The sequence below is a fragment of the Cryptomeria japonica genome, chromosome 3 (genome assembly GCF_030272615.1).
Source record: "Cryptomeria japonica chromosome 3, Sugi_1.0, whole genome shotgun sequence".
NCBI lineage: Eukaryota > Viridiplantae > Streptophyta > Pinopsida > Cupressales > Cupressaceae > Cryptomeria > Cryptomeria japonica.
This window is the reverse complement of record NC_081407.1, coordinates 1006026503-1006047217: the sequence shown is the minus strand read 5'-3', so window position 1 is coordinate 1006047217 and position 20715 is coordinate 1006026503.

Below are 20715 nucleotides of genomic sequence, written 5' to 3'. Positions count from 1 at the left end.
CATGAGATAGATTTGAAATGTAAATGAAGTATTGTAATGGAAATGCTTTCCTTTTGAGGGAAAGGTTGAAAATGTCTAAAACAACAACAATATACCTTTTAATGAAGTTTTGTTCATCTTCAATAGGGATTAGGGTTTCATGTAGATAGTATTCATAAAACATAAAATATTATCATCCTAGATTTTGATTCGTTATCTTGGTCCTCATTTGAATCTTGCACTGTCATTATCATTATTTTTTGCCCTTCATTATCTCACACCTCCAAAATCCCTTCATCATTACATTTTTCCTATGTCAGAGATCAATCTTTAAATCAAATTAATATTTTAACCCAATAAATTGTATCATCAATCAATCTATCCAACAATAATTGAGTCTTGAATCAGTTGCCCGATATAACTAAATCGAGTCAATCAATCCTCCATTTTCGGTCCTTTTGGTTGGTCATCTAATTAAATTAGTTATCCTTTTCATTAAAATCGACTAGCCAATCATTAAATCCTTTCATCCAATTCACCATCCAGTTCATCAAGTCAATTGAATTAGGAATCAATCCTTCTTTCCATATTTGGTCTCATATCCCAAAATTGCAATATAGTCTACAAATTTTTAATGACTTTTATCACTAGCTCTTTGACTATATCGTGTCTAGAGTTCAGTCTTTTACATCATTATGGCCTTATCACCTTGAGTAATAAGTTTGGTTCACATTGATACATCTTGTTGCTTGAATGTATCCTCTTGAGTAACTTTAGTGTCGCATCTCTCAATTAGACTTATCTAACTGCAATTTGAGTACCAATCTTCCAATTAGTCTCTCTTTGGTCTAGTCATTCCCCTCATCCCATCGGTTTCTCATCAATTTGATAGAATCAGTTAACTCCAATCCTCAGCTTTAACATTGCATTTTTATCTGATGCAAGAGCACTAGAGTAGTTCATCCGGTTGGAGCAGGAGCACCAAAGTAGTTCAAATCGGTTGGAGTAGTTAGCAGTAGAGTTTCTTGGAGATCATTGCATTTCTTCATGTTTGAGACTATTACCAGAGGCCTATTTGTCGAGCAGAAGATCTGTAGATTTTAGATTTGCGTTGTAAGGATTTTTTTGTAATCTTGGGTTGCGGTCTAGCATGTGTAGCCGCTGAAGGCATATGTAATTCATTAAATGGTTGTAATGATTGATTTATCTGGTTACCGGTTAGATCATGTGTTACTTCTACTAGTTAGGGTTGCTATTTATCTATTTATTGGTTATATCTTGTGTTGTGTTACCGGTTACCAATATCTTGCATGGTGTTTTGTGTTATAGGATGCAAGGCAGGGATGTCTTTCATTAGATCTCCCTACCTTGACTGCATCAAATGGTATCAGAGCTGGTTTGTGAACCTATTGATCGAAGAAGACCCAGTTATATACCGGTTGGAGGATGTGTTGGTTGTGTACCGGTTGGTTGGAAAGGAAGTTGAGGCAGCTTGTAGACTTGTTCAGATCTCTGAATGTGAGGTAGTACAAGGTTTGCAAGCAAACCGTAGAACCTAGAGTTTGAGCTTGAGGCAGTTAGTGGGTGGAGACTTGAATAGATCGCCAAACTGAGGCAGGTTGTAGGTTGGACCGGTAGATCGCCAAGGAGAGGCAACCGAAATTTGTAGTCAAACCGTCGAACACCTAAGGCAATTGCAAGTACCTACTAATAGATCGCCGAACCAGATGAAGTGATGGGACTCACTTTTCAATTAGCCTCAAGAGTCTGATGTAGGAGCACCAGAGTAGTTCATCCGATTGGAGCAGGAGCACCATATTAGTTCAAACCAGTTGGAGCAGTTAACAATGGGGTTTCTTGGAGATTGTTTCATTTCTTCTAGTTTGAGAATTCAGGGTTGTGGATTTGGATTTATCACCTTGAGTTCGTTGTCTTAATCATATTCAAGATTCATGGCATTTGGATTTGATTTCGGTGAGATATGGATTCCGATATTGGTCTGGTATTGGTGTGTTCTTACCGGTTGGTCTTGCAATGTGTGGAGTGGAGATGAATTGGGTTGCGAGTGGTTTCCATAAGTTGCGGATCGTTGGGAGATGTTGTTTTGGGCCTTGACCGATATTTTTGGAGGACCGCGTGAAGTTCTATGCATTTTGGTGATGTTCTTGGTGATTTGGGACGACATATTATTGTTATATGTTTCATTATGAACCAGTTAGTCTTTGGGCAGCTTGATAGAATTGTTATTCCTTGCGAATGGTATAAATAGGAAGATTGGAGATTCATTTGAGTGACGAAATTCTGAGGAGGAAAAGATCCATAGTAGATGTAGTTTCCAAAGAGATTTCTAGTCCGGGGGGACTGAAGTCTAGAAGGACTGAGGTTTGGATCAGTGCAGAGTAGTGTTGACTGTTATACTGGAGGTTGAACCGATGATTTCTGGTCCAGGGGGGACTAAGGTCTGGATCAGTGCAGAACAACACTAATTGTTACTGGTGGACGTGCCAACGATTTATAGTCCGGGGGAACTAAAGTCCGGAGGGACTGAGGTCTGGATCAGTGCAGAATAATCCAGATTGTTACCGGAGACTGAATTGTTGAGCAGATGATTTGTGGATCATAATTAAAGTTGTAATAATTGTTTTGAATCCTGGGCTACGATCTAGCATGTGTAAAGCCTGAGGGCATATGTAACTCATTAAATGATTGTAATGATTGATTTATGTGGTTATCGATTATATCATGTGTTACTTCTATTGGTTAGGGTTGCTCTCTATCTGTTTACTGGTTATATCTTCTGTTATGTTATCGGTTGCCAGTATCTTGTTGTTAATCTTAGAGGATCCAGTTAATACTAAGAGGGGGGTGAATAAGTATTAACAACAAATTCAAATATGAAATTCAACCTCATAAAACTTTCACCAAATCAAACAATATCCAACAAAACCATTTACCACTACTGGTATCTGCTGATAATCATCTGCTAATTTGATTTATCAAGTCTACACATTAAGTGTTCATTAACCATGCATTAACTGAAAATAAAACATAACAACACATAAAAACATTCACCATATGAACACCATGATTTTCAAGTGGAAACCCAAATAGGGAAAAACCACGGCGGGAATTGGTACCCATAAAAAATGTGCACTCTTTCGGAATGCACCCTGTTAGGAGCCTAGCCCGGTTAAGGGATTTAGATGCCCCATTAGGAGAAGACCCTGTTAGGAGTCACCTGGTTAAGGGATTTAGATGAAGAACCCTGTTAGGAGCTTTGACCTATTAGGATCAACCTCGCAAGAGGATTTAACACTTAGATGTTGAGCTACTCGGTTAAGGGATTTACAATGTAAGGCCTGTTAGGACCTACCAGGTTAAGGGATTTTGACTGTTGCAACTGTTAGCGAAAAAACAATGAATGATCTGGGTATAACACTTGACTGCTTGCTTGATCAGACCCAATTCTGTTCCAAATCTGCTACACTTTGGCAGATCTCTCACACTTTGGTTCGGCTTCAGACTCTTCTCAAAAACCAGCGACACAACAAACATCAACTGTACCGACTTAAATAACCTTTACAACTTAGTCGGTTACAAAACCCTAAGAATTACAACATAGATCATCACAGATCTTTGCAACTCATTACATATCATCAAATGGATCATAACAATCAATTACAAATCAACTATAATCATTGAATGATCACTGCACCTTGATCTAATACACTTTCAAACCCTTAGCTCATTCTGCTAAGCACTTCGCATATTCCAAAGAAATTTGCTCTTTGATCGCGCCAAAACATCATTAAAACACTTCACATGGTTCCAACCACACCATCACCAACATTTGAACATAATGTGATCCACCGCCAAACCCAAAATCATTACTGGTTAAGAGAATTCTTTACCGGTCCTTAAACCCTTCTTAAACCCTAGCAAAAATACAACAGAAATCATAAACATGACTTCTGGTAACCAAAACATGATGTGGTTCCAGTCAGATACATATTACAATTATACAAACTCACATTCCAAACTGAAACACTTCAATCATCACAAATCGCCAGTTCTAATCTAGTAGACCAAAAAGACTAAGATGACAAAATACAACATAGTAAACATCAGTTTCCATCAATGACAACACAAATAACTGATCAAAGTCATCCAATCTTGCAATCTCAATCTCTTCATCACAATGTCATCACAAATAGTTGTTTACTGGTTCAGTCATTATTCTTCATCTGCATCAATTATGCCAATCATGCCAACACTTGCATGGTGTTTTGGGTTATAGGCTGCAAGGCGGGGATGTCCTTCATTAGATCTCCCTACCTTTGCTGCATCATCATCTTATCTTTTCACTTCACAGTTCATGCCCATCACCACTCGATCTCGATCTAGACATGCAATGAAACAACAACCTTCTCAATTCAGAGTAGGATTTTCTAACACACAACAGAATCCTAATGTGGAATCACTCCCATTATGTTAGGAAGAATTCCTATCACTTTTGATCCACTCAATCCGATCGTGTCAGATGAAACTATGGTTAATCAACCCAATGAGACATATGTCCAAGTTAATCTCGTCGATCGGTTCCTCTTGAATTTGGATAATGCTCAAATTGTAGATGAAATCATTGAAAGTCGCAAGAATATCATCTTTGCAAACTTACTCATGATCACCCCACTATTAACAATCACCGCTTATCTATTAACATGCTCATGTCTATTAGAATATGACAAGATACCAATACCCACCACAACAATCAAACTACATCCATTCACATCAAGTGGCATATCAAACACCTAACTATCAATTTTTTATGTCGTTTCCTGATCCATTTATGGTTTATACCAAATAGGAGGAAATGAAGGTAATACTCAAAACCCTGCAAGATAGTAACTCTGAGCAAGTTTTTAAATTTGATGAGATTTGCCCTTATTCTTTTGATAAGTCAATAACGATGATGCCATTTCCTAAGCACTTTGAAATGCAAAATTTTGATAAATACAAGGGGAAGGGTGATCCACGTCATCACATCAAAGAGTTCTACATGGTCTGTCAAGAGAGAGAATATTATGATAACTATCTCATTTGTTTGTTCCCAAAAGTCTCAACAAACCATCTCTAGAATGGCTTTCCAAGTTGCCATTCGGCAAAATCACTACGTTCATAGACTTATCAGAGAGGTTTGTGGTTCATTACCATTATAATATGGAAAATGACATCTCTATGCTTGACCTCTATCAGAATAAACAAAAAGTCTCTTAGATTACATTCAAATATGGAGAGCCCTTGACGACCACCTCCCTTGTACAATGCCCGATACTCAATTGGTCTTGGGTATTCATCAATAATCTCCACCGAAAGCTTGCATATCATATACGATTAAACTACACAAGCACATTCCAAGATATCATGTCCAAGGGACTGTTAGTAGAAAAGGCTTTGATTGACAAAGGAATCATCAAACTCTACAAAGAGTATTCCGACAAGCCAAACAATGACAAACAAAGGTATTTGAACAAGAACAAGAATGTTGTGGGAGATGGGGTCAATGACTTTAAGATGGTTTAAATGATTGCAGTCATAAAGCCACCACCCCTATAGACATATGCCAATCCCCCACATCAATCATACACCAATCCTTCACTGACAATGCATGCCAATTCGCCACCACCGACTTATCATAATCCTCAAGCATAAAATGTGCAGGCCAATCAAACAAACACTATCACAATTGTTTAACCCCCTCCACGACAAATAGCTCATAACAACTCATGACATCAATTCACACCCATGGGGGAACCATTAGATGTGATTTTCAAATGCATGGAGTAACATAATATGGTTGTATATCCACAAACACAACCATTTGACAATTCCAAAACCAAGCCTGATTGGTATAAGGATAATGAATATTATGCTTATCATTGCATTAAGGGTCACAATACGAACAAGTGCACAAATCTCAAACACCTGGTTCAAGACCTAATTGATCAGGGAAAATTGATGTTGACCCCATCATGGGAAAGTCACCCAATGCTAATCTAGGCATGTATAAATATTCTCTTCCCAAGCATCAAGGAGAAGCTAGTATGTCTAACGCTAGTCAGCCCCGTACTACTAGCAATATCAACTACAATAATGTGCCATTCAACTATGGTAGTACGACAGGTTGCATTACCCATGTGGAGGATCATGTCAACATGATTCACATAAGAGGAGTAGATACTAAATGTGCAACAAACACTAGGAGGGCTCGCATGATAGTTCTTGGGGCTGCAACCCCTACCCTCGCTCAAGCACTTGTGTCCATGCAGTGTAACATTCTTGAGCACTTAGGGAAGACCCCCACACAGATCTTAATCCTATATTTTCTTAAAGCTTCACCTACTCTGTTGAAATGTGGCGACTGATCAGCAAAGTACTGTACACTTAGCACGTATCCTCGTCGGGGTCTGGGGGCGGTAGCCCTCGAGAAAGCGGGGGTTCGGGGGCGGCAGCCCCCGAGAAATTTTTTTTTGCCGTTTTTTGTTGATGAAAACCGACATTGTAATAAAACCCTAAAAAAGGCCGACTTTATTTGTTGCCCTAAAAATGCATGTTATAAGCGGCTGGGATGCTTAAGGCATTGTAAGGTTGACGTACTGTTTTTGCTGGATAATAAGAAAGATTGGACGGCTGTGTATGGTGGACGTAACCCATTCTGGGTGAACCACGTTAAATCTCTGTGTTATCTATGTCCTGTTTTATTTCTTTATCTTTTGTATTTAAATCTGCATATAATTGTTAGTTCATATTTGCTTCGGATCTGCTTGAAACCCTAACACTACTCATCAGGAGATCTCTCACCCATACTGTGCAAGAGGCTCGTGTTCCCAGCAACATAGACCCTACACAATTTTAGGCCATGGTAGCATACTTATCTTCCACATACCACCTCATCTTCACCCAGTTCGATGTTATGGTTCCCGATCCTAATAATATTTGTCCACTCAATATCGAGGCCATTTTCAAATTCTACAAGTTAAAGGGAGTCTTGATCGATAATGGTTCTACCCTAAATCTTTACACGTTCAAATTTGTTGTGCAAGTGGGGTACACTATCATGAATATGCATAGTCAATGCATCACCACCAAAGTATATGATGATGTTGAGAGAAGTTTAGTGGGATGATCAATCTCCTTATTTTTGTGGGCCCAGTAACATAGAGCATGTTGTGCCACATCATTGATCTTGACCTACCATTCAATATCCTCCTTGGTTGCCCATGGATCCATGTCATGCAGGTTGTCCCGTCCACTTACCACCAATGCCTCAAATTTCCATATCAAGGTTGTGAAAACACCATTCATGGTGATGCCCAACCATTTGAGTAATGTTGTGCTATTGAGACTTCTTCACCATATTCACACCAATGGCCAGGGATTAAAATTGGAACACCTCATGCCACCTCATCATCCTCATATGTCGACCTTGATTCCATACTCACCACTGCCAAAGAAAAAACTTCCATCTCATCCCCCTTCTCCCAACTTAAGATCAATGACATCAATTGTGGCGAGTATTCTCTACAATGAACTTTCATAGTGGGGGCTATACCCCTAGATCCTCATTCCCATGAGAAATCTACCAAAGAACAAAAGAAGAAAGAACCTATGGTCAGAAAATGTGGCTCCACCACATTCCAATCTCATGGTGAACTCAATCATGATATTATAGAAGGAGGTATCAACCAGTGGATTTTTTGGGATATCCCTGCGGATAATGACACCCGTCTTAATCACTTCAAAGAAAAATATCTCGCTGCCCATAAATTGACTACTAAACAATGAGATTATCAAGGCAGAGGACTGGGGCAAGAGGAATAAGGAATCAAAAGACCTATTGATCTAGCTCCTAATGTTCACCATCAAGGGCTCGGTTTGGACGTCCCTCCCATGAAGACTCAACTTTAGTAGGTGATGAGTGCTCAAAAATAACATTTATAATCATAATTTATACTTTAAAACTATGTATACTTTGTTAATTAATGTGTCTAGCGGTAGATTATATGCATACATTTTTACTTCTTGTGCTCTTATACTTTGCTAATTAGAAGATATATATTAGAAATGGTATTTTGTGTTAAATGTATTACTTTTATGATTAATCAATGGAGAAACAACCGACATTCAAGATCTTTTTGTTATGTTTTGTTCTATTTTCCTGGATATATTTTCAGATATTTTGAAAGTTGTTTCAAGATGTGGAGCCATGGAATTTCTATCCAGCAACGTGGAACACTTGGTCACACTTTTGATCACTCCAACTAGACTATTCAACAGTTCTCTCCAAGTTTACTTTCATTAGCTGTTTATGAAACTTCTAGTTTCATTTGCAGAAATAAATGCATTATAATCAAAGACATTAAGTCTTCTGCAATTTAGTTATTAGTCGTTACTCATCTAGGTGAGTAATGCATCATTTGAATTTGAATAAGGCACGCCTATATATTTCTTATCCCTCTGCAGTTAGTCAATTAGCCAGTCATTAGTTTTTAAAGTTTTACCAATTTTCTTTGTAATTTCAAAACTATGTTTTAGTCCTTGTTGGGAGCCAATTTCAATACAAATTCAAAGTTGATTTGAAATCTTGGTGTTTAAGGATCCCACCAGAGGAAGAGTAGGGCCTGCTCAACCAAAGGGAGGTGATCCTAAATTGTTTCTTTATATCTATTTAGTTGCTTCTTGATTGTTATTAGTTATTTAACTTTCTGCAAGTTCATTTAAAAATTAAAAATCATTTTCAATCAATAGTTTTTATTCATAGATTCTTTTTAGTAGTGTTTAAAGATAGAATCGATTCTCTTATGGATGTTTAGATTTATGTTTCATTTAGCTTAGTTTTGAATTCATTGATCATTAGTTTCTGATTTTATTAGTAAGCGACAATGGTGAAGAAAGTAGTGATTAGACAAAAGCTTTATTGAACTTATTCATGGAATTTATTTTTATTTTGAATGTTCTTTAGAATAGAATCTTGATTTCCTGCAAGCATAATTTAATAGATCTCATTTTTCAACAAAGTAGAATAGAATTTGACTTTATGCATTGTAGATCAGATATAGTTTCATTTATAGCTAGAAGATTCCATGAATTAGTTTTGGTCAAGTTTTGTTTGTATTGCACTAAATAACCAAAGTCTCTCTTAAGGTAGACTTAGCACCTTAAGTTTCAATTCTGCTAGAATAGAGAAGCATCCTTAGTATAGGACTTAGTTTTTAGAAGTTGATCCTGAAAGCTCTTGACAGAGCATGACCGAAGTGTAAGTCAATTTTTTAGTGCAAACCCCCCCAACTTAAATACGTCCTTATCGCATACAACTCTAAGACACACCCCGTTTGATAATGAGAAATTAAATTGTAGAATAAAAAATATCACCCTCATCGCCTTTAGTGGCAATTGTGACATGTGGCGCCTCCCCCACGCTACTTTGAGGATAGGTTTGCCAACTTTTCCTTTTGTTTACCGAAGAAGTCCATGTCAGCTTTCCTAGAGGCATTACCAACTCTGTTGATTTGACAGATTCGTAGGACGCAAACGCGATGCACAAACGTCCATGCGACATGGTACCATCCCAACAACCTGCCAGCCAATAGGTGGTTGTTGGGACGTTACGACCCACACAAGGAAGGAATCGTAACGCCTCCCTGTGTGGCCACCAACATTCAAGCTCGTCCCTTAGCCTATATTGTGGGTTTTGGGACATTTTCAAAGGATCGTTTGGCAGATTGGAGACTTGCTCTTGGAGACACCACCACCATTATTGCAGCATCGTCAAGCTACCAATTTTATTAGGCATTTCAACACTTGCCAAGCACTAGGGGAGTAATCTAACTCTATCTTGCACTTTCAATATCTTATTTATTTTCCAATTACCAAATAGAATTGCATTGTCTTTGTACTTGTCTTTACATTCTTCTTTATCAGCTTCTTCATCATCTTCCTTTCCCATGGCTTTTTGGGTTGTTCATGAAGGTGGAAACACCAAAATGGGGGTTTGACTTAGGCAGACTCCAAAACACAACCCCCAACATTTTCTCTCTTACATGAGTGTAGGCACAACTTTGCAAAGAGGAGATTATCTTGCGAGAGGCTTCATAACATGGACCATTGTGAGATTTCTTTGTCCTCAAGTATTTTCCTTATTTTGTTTCGTAGTCCATGTTTTTCATAATTTCCAATATTTTTTAGTTGTTTTATAAATTCTATCAGCGCTTCTAGGACTTTTTGCTTGGGCTCTACGCTCCGTCCGTATTGGATGATAGCGCGTTGCGCTGGTGTCCCAGCTCTGCGCAGTCGTCCCGAGGACAGAGGCTTTGCAAAGCCATCCAAAGACGCTTCTCGGGTGGCTAACGCTCGTATAAATCTGTTATCCCCTGGCTCATCTTAGCGCAGTTCATAGAGGTAATCAGAAGGTCAATTTGTCCTTGAGGATTCATCATCCTTGAGGTGACAAATTCCCTCCATTACATTTTGGTGAACCCGATGTGAAGGGGGATTCATGTGTGTTTTATTTTTCTAGTATAGCTTAGTTGTTGTATTTCATTTCCTTTTCTAGTTTAGTATAGTTGTTTTACTTTTCATCACACTCATTTAAAAACTTAAAAATTAATTTTTTAAATTTTTTTTAAAGAGAACAAAACAAAAATCTAGAACAACAAACATCTTTTTCCCTCACATTTTTATCTTAAACACATCAAAACAAGACAATCCTACATATTTTTCCAAAGACTTTCATAGGTGTCCCTATTCCGTGATTTGGTTGTTGATCAACTTATGAGCTTCACAACCCAGATTGCGACAAGAGCCGTAGTCGGGAGGTCATCCATGAGGAGCTTCCCTCCTAATCGCTACAGTTCTCCTCTACCCGGTGCCATGCAGGGTGAACAGTCATTCGATCCCAATGAGTTCTTGACCTCTAACAGTCTGAAATCTATTCTAATTGGGGGGCCTTCTTCTTTTAATTTGCAACCTAACTCTCCGAGAAGTTCTACCCCATCTTCTCCTCCTGCTATCAATCACAATTCTGCTATCTCTATTGATTTTGAGCAGACCAATTCTTTAGAGAAGAATCTAAGAGATTTTGAGGGATTCTTGAACTGAGAGAACGTCCTCCCTCGGGTTTGGAATATCGTCAGCACGTTGAGAGACATGTTGATATCCGATAGGATAGGCCCGGAGATATTGAAGGCCCTATCCATGATTGTTAAAAGCCATGTGCCCCTAGCCGGGGTACCCCCTGTGGACACCTAGTTTGATCCATTCAGGTCCCAAGTTGGTGTTAGCATCCCGGGGTTGGGAGACCGCATGGTGGATTCCACCATCCCTAGTATTAGTGCCTCCTCTGTTCCTTTAGGTTACACAAGTATGGATTGTGACTCGATTGCTTTTTCCGCTGATGCCCATATTTTAGTTATCTCTACCAGTACCACGTTAGCTGACATGTCGCCTGGTGGGGGAGGTGGTGCAGATCTACCTCCTCCTCCTCCCCCCACGAACCCGGTTCTGAATACCATATTGTAGAATATAGGCTAGCTTCACTTGTAGCTCACTTCTCTAGCTTCTACTTCCGACCAATCATTTGTACTCACGTACTATAGGAAGAGCCCTTTAGACATCTCTATTCTGAACACCATCCTTCCAACGATCGCCAAGTCATTGAAGTCTGATAGGTTTAGTGGCGATGGTGACCCAAACACTCACATTGATTCATTTATGACCATGTGCAATGACTATCACAATCTGGACTTTGTTCTTCTTAAGCTGTTTGCTCTTTCCCTCAAAGGGACTGCATTGGAGTGGTATAATTCTCTGCCTGACCACTCCATCTGCACCTTTGACCAGCTGATGGATCTCTTTCTCAAGAGGCTTCAGGCTAACATAGGCAATAAGGTCACTATATCTGACTTTGTTCATTGTAAGCAGAAACCAAATGAGAAGGTGATGGATTTTATTTCACGATATCGGGCAATCTCAACTAAGATGTTCTTTGCCTTGTCGGATAATAAATTACAACATATGTTCATAGGCAACCTGCAACCAACATTGAGGGAGAATTTATCCCTGAATCATTATCAGAACTTTGCTAGCATATGCTCTTCCTTGACCGATTACCCACACACAGTGATGCAGTTCAGAGACTCTTCTTCAAACCCTCGTGGTGGGTCCTTTCTTGGAACATCCTCAGATGGGTCTCAGAGGAATAAACCCATGTCTAATGTAGCGACTACTCCTCCGATAGCTGCCTCTCAATCCTTGCAAAACTGAGTCTTCACAAAATTGAACGACTCTTATTTAAGTATCATGCAAGGGTTGTTGTGAGACAACCTTCTCACCCTACCTGAGCCTAAAACCCTGTTAGATACCCAATACTACCCTTGCTGGTTTGATTAGTCGAAGTATTGCCATTATCATCACGTGCCTTGTCACGACTGGTGCAAGAGCACCTAGTTTTGCTTATACTCTCCATTTTTGGTATTTTTCATGATTAAGTGTCTTGTTAGTTTTAAAATGTTGTCATAGGTTGTGTTTAGTCATTTCATAAGTGTTTGATCTCATTTTGTTCTTGAGAGATCAAGTTTTGCATCTTGGGGCTTGAATTGTCAATTTTGTGCTTCTAGGCCAAAAGGGCTAAAAAGTGGAAAATTGCCTTATAGGCTTAGCCATTCTTTGAAAAGAATTGAAAAATGTTTAGAAAGTGTTTTTAATCAGTCTTAGGTGGTTTTGGAGGCTTGGTTGTGTTGGGTTGCTCAAATTGCCACTTGGAGCAACAAAAGTTGTCATTTTAGACACTTTTTTGTAAAAAGAAGACAAAAATGCCTTATGTCTATATAGGACTTGATAACCACCTCAAAATGATATTTATATGCCTCCCTCTTCTTGGTATAGGGTTGGATTCTTTACTTTCTATCAAAATCAATTCAAGAGCAAGCAATTTTCTGGCATTTTCTCATGTTTTGACTCCATTTTCGGACAACAGTCTGTATTGGGGCTCCTCATTTCCGTAGTGTACCTTTTGGGCAGTGATTGTAATGTATATTCAATTCTCTTAATGTAATTAGATTGCATGTTTTGTGTTTGGAAGTTGGTTGTACAAAAAAGTTTTATTTTTGCTCCTTGGCTGCCTTGTCAAGGGTTTTGGCCTCCAAAATGCATCAACTTGTCTAATCCAGGCTTGGGCTCCCATGGATGGACTTAGACAATTTGTATTGCTCACGTACAGTGTAAATAATTCATGTTTTGGTTAGGGTTGTGAAAAAGAAGTGCTTTTGAGCATATGATAGGCAAGTTGGAGATGGATTTGGCTAGCAATGTGAATAAGATCAAACTTGTTTGTGCTCAAAGACCAATTTGAGTGAGAAAAATTGAGGCAGAGGTCTACACTAGTATTCTTGGAGTTGTAGATGTATTTAGAGCTCCAAGCAGTGTGTATTACATCTTGCAAATGTGTGGAGTTGTGGCTGGCAGCAAGTACTGAGTTTTGGGGAATTTCATGTCTTTTGCAACCAAATTTGATAAATGAACATATTCATGCTTGGAATATTATGTCAAGTGTTGACAAAGTGTTTGGATATTGTTACATGCTTTGGTGAAGTTATTTATGAAGTTCTAACCCTTCAAAGTGCAACAAAAGCAGTGACAATACATTTTAACAGTCATTTTGTTGTTGTATGGAAAGTGTTTGATGTAATGTCATGTAGGGTAGTGTTGAGGAAGTGTTATAAATGATGTGGCAGAGGTTCTACAAGAGTTTAGAAGCTTGGTGTGGAGTTTAGAAGAGACTTCCTTTGTTACATGGACAAAACCCTCTCAAAACCCTACTCATTTGCCTAAAAATGTGGACAGTCATTATACCAACTTCTTAGGGGCTAAAACCATGAAAATATTTGAGTTTATACCTTTTTGACACCTTCCAAGTCAATTTTCATTATGGTTATGGTCATCATTTCCCCATGCAATCAAAACTCACTCAATTAGGCCTCCACGGGCTAGTAGCCTTTTAGCCCTGTTTTCACTAAAAGTTGAACCCGATTGCTTCAAGGGTGCTAGAACCCTCAAAACTTTTGAAAGATAGTTGAACACACACAAATGGGCCTAATTCAATCAATTTTGATAGTAAAGACATCATTTTGGGGTGTGGACCTATGGTGGAGGATTTGAGTAACATTGAGGAAGCAAGCTAGAACAAAGTTGCATAACACACAATAGGGTGGTTGTTTGAGGAGAGGTGTGGGTGTTGAAGTTTGATGTTGCCAAACACTAAATGAACACAAAAGAAAATGCATATCTTTGGGTCCACTTGACAAATTAAACCAAATTAGGCTTATTAAGTAACTTCTCACTCAATCTCTCTATCACACTGAGAGATGTTATCGTCTTAGACACATTGTCCAAGACCACATCGACAGTGGGGCTATCAAAGTTGACGCAAGGAAACACAAGTCAAAAAAGTCCGTAGATAAAACCAATAGTGACTTGCAGATCTATACCAACTTGTTTCCTCTGCACTCGACAAATGTGATTTCTACATCTAATACGACCTTGGATGGTGGTCCATATGTCAATATGGTGACCATCACCCCTATTGTCTCCCCCCTGCCTAGAAGGGGAAGGTGTCTGATATTCTTATCTCATTCACACCGCTCGATGCCTCATATTATGGAGAGCATGCTCCTCTCTATATCCCTGCTCGATTGGATGGTCAAAATGCCACAGGTGTGATGGTTGAACCCTCCAATAGAGTTGATGTCATCATGGAGGAGACACTCTTTGTGAATAGATGGAATATGTCGGTCTATGACAAGTGTCACACTACCTTGCAGACCCACCATGGATTCTCTATTATCCCATTGGGCAACATCACCTTGACAGTCATGGTAGGTCCGAAGGCGGTGTCCTCAGTTTTTACTATCATCCCTGAATCTGATCTCTTTCGAGTCAAACTCGAGATCTCGTGGTTGATAGCCATGGAGGCGGTTCCTTCCATGGTTCACAAGTTCTTAAAGTTTCCTCATGAGGGCACAGTGCATGTTGGCCAGGAAACTGGCTATCGACTGTTGATTGCGCATGGGAACTGCTCTTTCCATATCACTTTCGGCCTGCCCCGATTGGGCTCATGCTTCCCCATGGTGACCTTTTATACCATGTGTATTATAAATACAAGACGAGGGAGTCAACTTCTACGTCGGTGTGGCCTGCAGTACCTTTGTCGCCTCCCGCATCAACTTCTGCACCCGAGATCCTGGTCTTGGAACTGGTTGTGCCATATGTCCCTCCATCATAGGGGGTCAAAGATAAACCTGCTCCCGCACCAAGACCTCCTTGTCCACCTACGACCATGCAGACCCCAGTGGTTTCCTTTGTTCCTACGACTACACCTAGTGTGGCCAAAGGAAAGGCACCTTCACTGCTGAAGTCCATGGCCCTCTCACCATTTGAGCTTCCCATCATGGCCGATATCCCTAGGCCATATCATTATGTGAAGGGGAAGTGCTCGTCTCGAGTTCCTTTGTCCCCGCTTCCATCTATATCATAGACCACATCGGCACCTGCTATTCCTCCACTCACTCCTTGAGCGAAGCGAGGTCGGATGCTCGTCACTGTGAATGTAGTGCCCATCCAAGATGTCCCTCATGTTTCATTAGTTAGGCCTCCTCCTGTCCTTGAGCTAATTCTGGAGGCCTCTCCTATGGAACATGATGCTTCTGATCCATCTCAGACCGTGGTTGGTGGTCCCCACCTCCATCAGGACCAGTGTGCACGTGAGCGTAAACACTTTCAATGGGCCCAGGCTCGAGCGCATGACGCTGCCTTACAGTCCACTGGTGCATCCTCCAGTGCTACTGTTTCAGAGCCTGTTCCTTCAGTGCCTCTTGCTTCCACATCAGTTTTGATTTCGCTTCCCGCTGCTCCAAGGACCTTTGATGACCCTCCCTTTAAGTGGGTGCAGGTCTTCATCGTTCCTTCCTTGGAGCCTCCGCTTATCAGTTCTCTACCGGACACTCTTCCCTTGTCCATGCCTTTGGATATGCCGCACACACAGGTGGTCTCGAGCGCAACTTTCACTGCTCCACCTGTTCTACCGCCCCTTCAGCATCATAGTTTTGCTGGGGTCCTTCAGCCTGCTACAGTTGATAGGAGGCCTCACACTCCTATCTTGTGTAAATGCAAGTTTGAGCATGGCCTTGTTTTAGAGTTTCAACGATGCAAGTCTTCACAGGTATGATCTTCATCCCTTCCTTTTCCTGTCTTAGTGCCTCCTAGTTTGCCTGTTTTTGTTTGCATGATTGAGAAGGCCCTGCCTTCTCTTGAGTTTGTCACTGCCCCTCTTCCAGAGAACGACAATCTCGTTCTTGTTCCATCTTCTCCAAGTGAGTCACCCGCTTCCTCCCCAAAGGCCTGCATGTTCAGCTCCTCAGAGGATATTCCGACCTTGTCTACGATCTTCACACAATCATTGACCCTCACCTCCTCCGAGCTTGTAAATGAAGACATTGTTGTTGCTTCATCCCTTGCTCTCGTTGTTGGTGAGGTACTCGATGTGGCCCTTACAATAGTCCCTCTTTGAGCTCGCCCCCACCTTTCCCTATGACCTATATTGGGAGGACAAGGGTCTTCTTGAGGACGATGATCTCTTGCAATACGATCCCCTCCTAAGGGCTGATCATTAGGAATTTTATTTTTCATCTCCATCTGCTTGCATGTGTGTGTGATTGTGTTCCCCCATGCTTGCTTTATCTGTTTGTTCCCTCCCAGAGGACCCAGGTCACTTCATAGGTACTTGGATATGGGAGGTTGATTGTTTTTATCCATTGTGCTCTTCTGAAGGACCTGAGTTATTCTATAGGTTCTTAGATACAGGGGATTTTCTGTCGTGCACATTCCTCTATTTGTTTACCTCCTTCTTCTATTTGTCGTATCTTACTTTTTGACATTTGGGAACGATTCAAAGTGTTGGGGGCATTCTTTGCTTTCTTCCATGTTGACCCGAATTTTTATTTTATCTTTGTCTTCCTGTGCTCTTCTTTAGATCCGAGAAATTTGGCACTATGACAATGCACCCATCTCGCAGTGGTACTCTATGTCTTTTTGACACTGCTTTGGGTTTTGATGTCAAACTATCGGATCCTCCAATCCTCTTGCATTGCATCTTTTGATGTTGTGGACATTTATATGTCACCATCTCTTGGTGGGATTTCACATAAACATCTCTCTATGTTGATGTGCCACAACTTTTCTTCTCCTTAGAATGACATGCTTTCCATCCACATCATTCTAAGGGCGGGGCATCATATCATCATTTGTGAATTTGTGCCTTTATTTTTTATTCTTTTTCATGCACTTGCTTCATCATGTGCGCCTAGGTGGGGGCCAAACCACTTGATCTCGACCTGTTCCAAAGATTGCCTACATGGGGGCTAAACCATCCTTCTAATCTACATCATATTTCTTGCCTTGGTAGAGGCCAATCTACTATGTTCCAATTCCAATTGCCATATCGCATGGCAATCTAGCATGTCGCTACCCATGCCAGCTAACTTATCTGCCCCATCGCATGGTGATCCAACGCCTCGCTACCCATGCCAATATATCATTTTTCCCTATCACATGGTTATCCATATTGTCGTTCCAATTTTCCCTATCATATGGTTATCCATATCAACATTCCAATTCGCCTTATCATATGGTTATCCATATCAACATTCTAATTTTCCCTATCATATGGTTATCCATATCGACATTCCAATTTGCCCTATCATATGGTTATCCATATCAGCGTTCCGATTTGCCCTATCGTATGGTCATCCATACTAGCTTATAACACCCTATCATATGGCTCTCGGCATGGCACATCATGCTAACCATATTGGCGTATCTTGTACCAATGGTGGTCACCCTATCTTGTATCTTTTCGTCATCAGGGACTTTCCTCCACGACGAGGTTCGTTATTGTCGCGCTTTGTTCCAAATTCTTTATCATATCTTATCATCCATCAGGCTGGACTACAGCTAGCGTATTGTCGATGTTCCAAGTACCGATTTCTATTCCAAAATTCTAGCATCATATCGCTGGGGGCAACTTCATCTGATCAACGAGCATCTACTTCCCTATTATGATATTTTCTCCTCTTCACCTTTTCTACCTTTCCTACTTTACCTTTGCATCTCTTAACAGAGACATGCTTGCTAAAGTGGGGGGAAAATGTAGAGTCAAAAATATCGCCCTCATCACCTTTAGTGGCAATTGTGATATGTGGCGCCTCCCCCATGCTGCTTGGAGGACAAGTTCACCAACTTGTCCTTTTGTCCACAGAAGAAGTCCATGTCAGCTTCCCTGGAGGCATTACCAACTCTATCGATCTGATAGATTTGCAAGACGTAGACGCAACACAGAGACGTCTGTGTGATGCGCTACCCTCCCACCAACCTATCGGCCAACAGGTGGCTGTTGGAACGTTACGACCCGTGCCGAGAAGGAATTGTAACGCCTCCCTGCGTGACCACAAACATTCAAACTCATCCCTTAGCCTATATCCTGGTTTTGGGACATTTCCAAAGGATCTTTTGGTAGATTGGAGACTTGCTCTTGGAGATTGAATCTCTTGGAGACACCACCACCATTGTTGCAGCAACGTCAAGCTACCAAGTTTATCAAGCATTCCAACACTTGCCAAGCACTAGGGGAGTAATCTAACTCTATCCTGCACTTTCAATATCTCGTTTGTTTTCCAATTACCAAATAAATTGTATTGTCTTTGTACTTGTCTTTACATTCTTCTTTATCAGCTTCTTCATCATCTTCCTTTCCCATGGCTTTTTGGGTTGTCTATGGAGGTGGAAACACCAAAACAAGGGTCTGACTTAGGCATAATCCAAAGCACAACCCCCTCTCTTGCAATGTGTGTAGGCACAACTTCACAAAGAGGAGATTACCTTGCGAGAGGCTTCATAGCATGAACCGGTTGTGAGATTTCTTTGTCCTCAAGTATTTTCCTTATTCTGTTTCATAATTTGTGTTTTTTAAAATTTCCAATATTGTTTAATTGTTTTATAATTTATGTCAACACGTCCAGAAATTTTTTCTCGAGCTCTGCGCTCCGTCTGTACAGGACAATAACGTGCCGCACTGGTGTCCCAGTTCTGCGCGCTTGTCCCGAGGACAAAGGCTCTATAGAACCGTCCAGAGATGCTTCTCGAGTAGCTGACGCTCCTTGTATAAATCTGTTATCCCCTGGCTCATCTTAACGTTAGTTCGCAAAGGTAATCAGAAGGACAATTTGTCTTTGAGGATTCGTCATCCTTGAGGTGACAAATTCCCTTCATTACATAAATGATGTGAGTTGTGACATCAACGACCTCACCCATCAGTAGGCACTTTCGTAAACAATGAGAACATTTTATTTGATAACAAAGACATACCTGAGGAGGTTGTCAAAAAAGCATACGACGATATAGATAACTCCTCGACCTTTGGCACATCCACCCAATTTTATACATATGTTCTCCTAATTGACCTCCCACTTCTCCATCCCAAACTCATCGATTTGGGCCAAACTGTTGCATAACTCGACACATTCCAAAATGATACATCTCTCCTACAATTCCTGGGGGCAACTGAGTGTGGACCATATTATCATCCAACTTGGAATATATTATATAAGTTGGATCCTCAAGGCTACTTTGGGGAAGAGGGGATCCTTAACCGCAAAAATGAAAAAGAATTAAAAGCCAAGTGTCTACTGGTGAAAAATTTCTAAGGCACCTATAGACCATAAAATAGTAAAAAGAAAGGGTGTATCTTCTGGTGAAAACCTCTTTGAGGTGCCAGAAGATGAGGACTCCCCTCTTCCTCTCATTGACATGCAAATTCTTGATAGATCAACAATCATCGTAGATGAAACAAGAGAAATCAACTTGGGTACTGCAAAAAGTCTGCATATCACTCATGTGTCCACCTCTCTATCTGATGAAGATTTGTAGGTTTTCTCCCATATCCTTCACAAGTGGCCTGTCAAATTCGACCAGTCCTATGCATATATGCCCAAACTCGACTTTGAGGTTGTAGTAAATCTTTTGGCTATTGATTCGAATACCAAACCTGTTAAATAGAAACTCTGAAAGATGCATCCCTAGATTGCATTATTGGTCAAAGAAGAGTTGGAAAAATTACTAGAAGTCAATTTCATCCGGCCAATCGATTACTCAGAATGGATCTCCAACATGGTACCTATTTCCAAACCTAGTGAGGATATTAGAGTGTGTACAAATTTCAAAGACCTCAATAAAGCTTGTCCTAAAGAAAACTTTCCACTTGCCAACATCAATATCCTTGTTGACTTGACAACATGACATGAAATTCTTTCCCTTATGGATGGTTTTTAAAGATATAACTAGATAACAATTACAGAGGAAGACCAACACAAAACAACATTCACAACCCCATGGGGAACATTCTATTACTAGGTTATGCCATTTGGTCTCAAGAGTGCATGTGCTACCTATCAATGCACCATGACAATGATTTTTCATGACCTCATGTATAAGATACTGGAGGATTATGTAGACGACATATTAGTCAAATAAGAAACAAGAGCAAAACACCCATCTATTCTTGAGCAAATATTTGAACGCTTGGATAAGTACAAGTTACGCCTTAATCCTAAAAAGTGTGTGTTTGGAGTT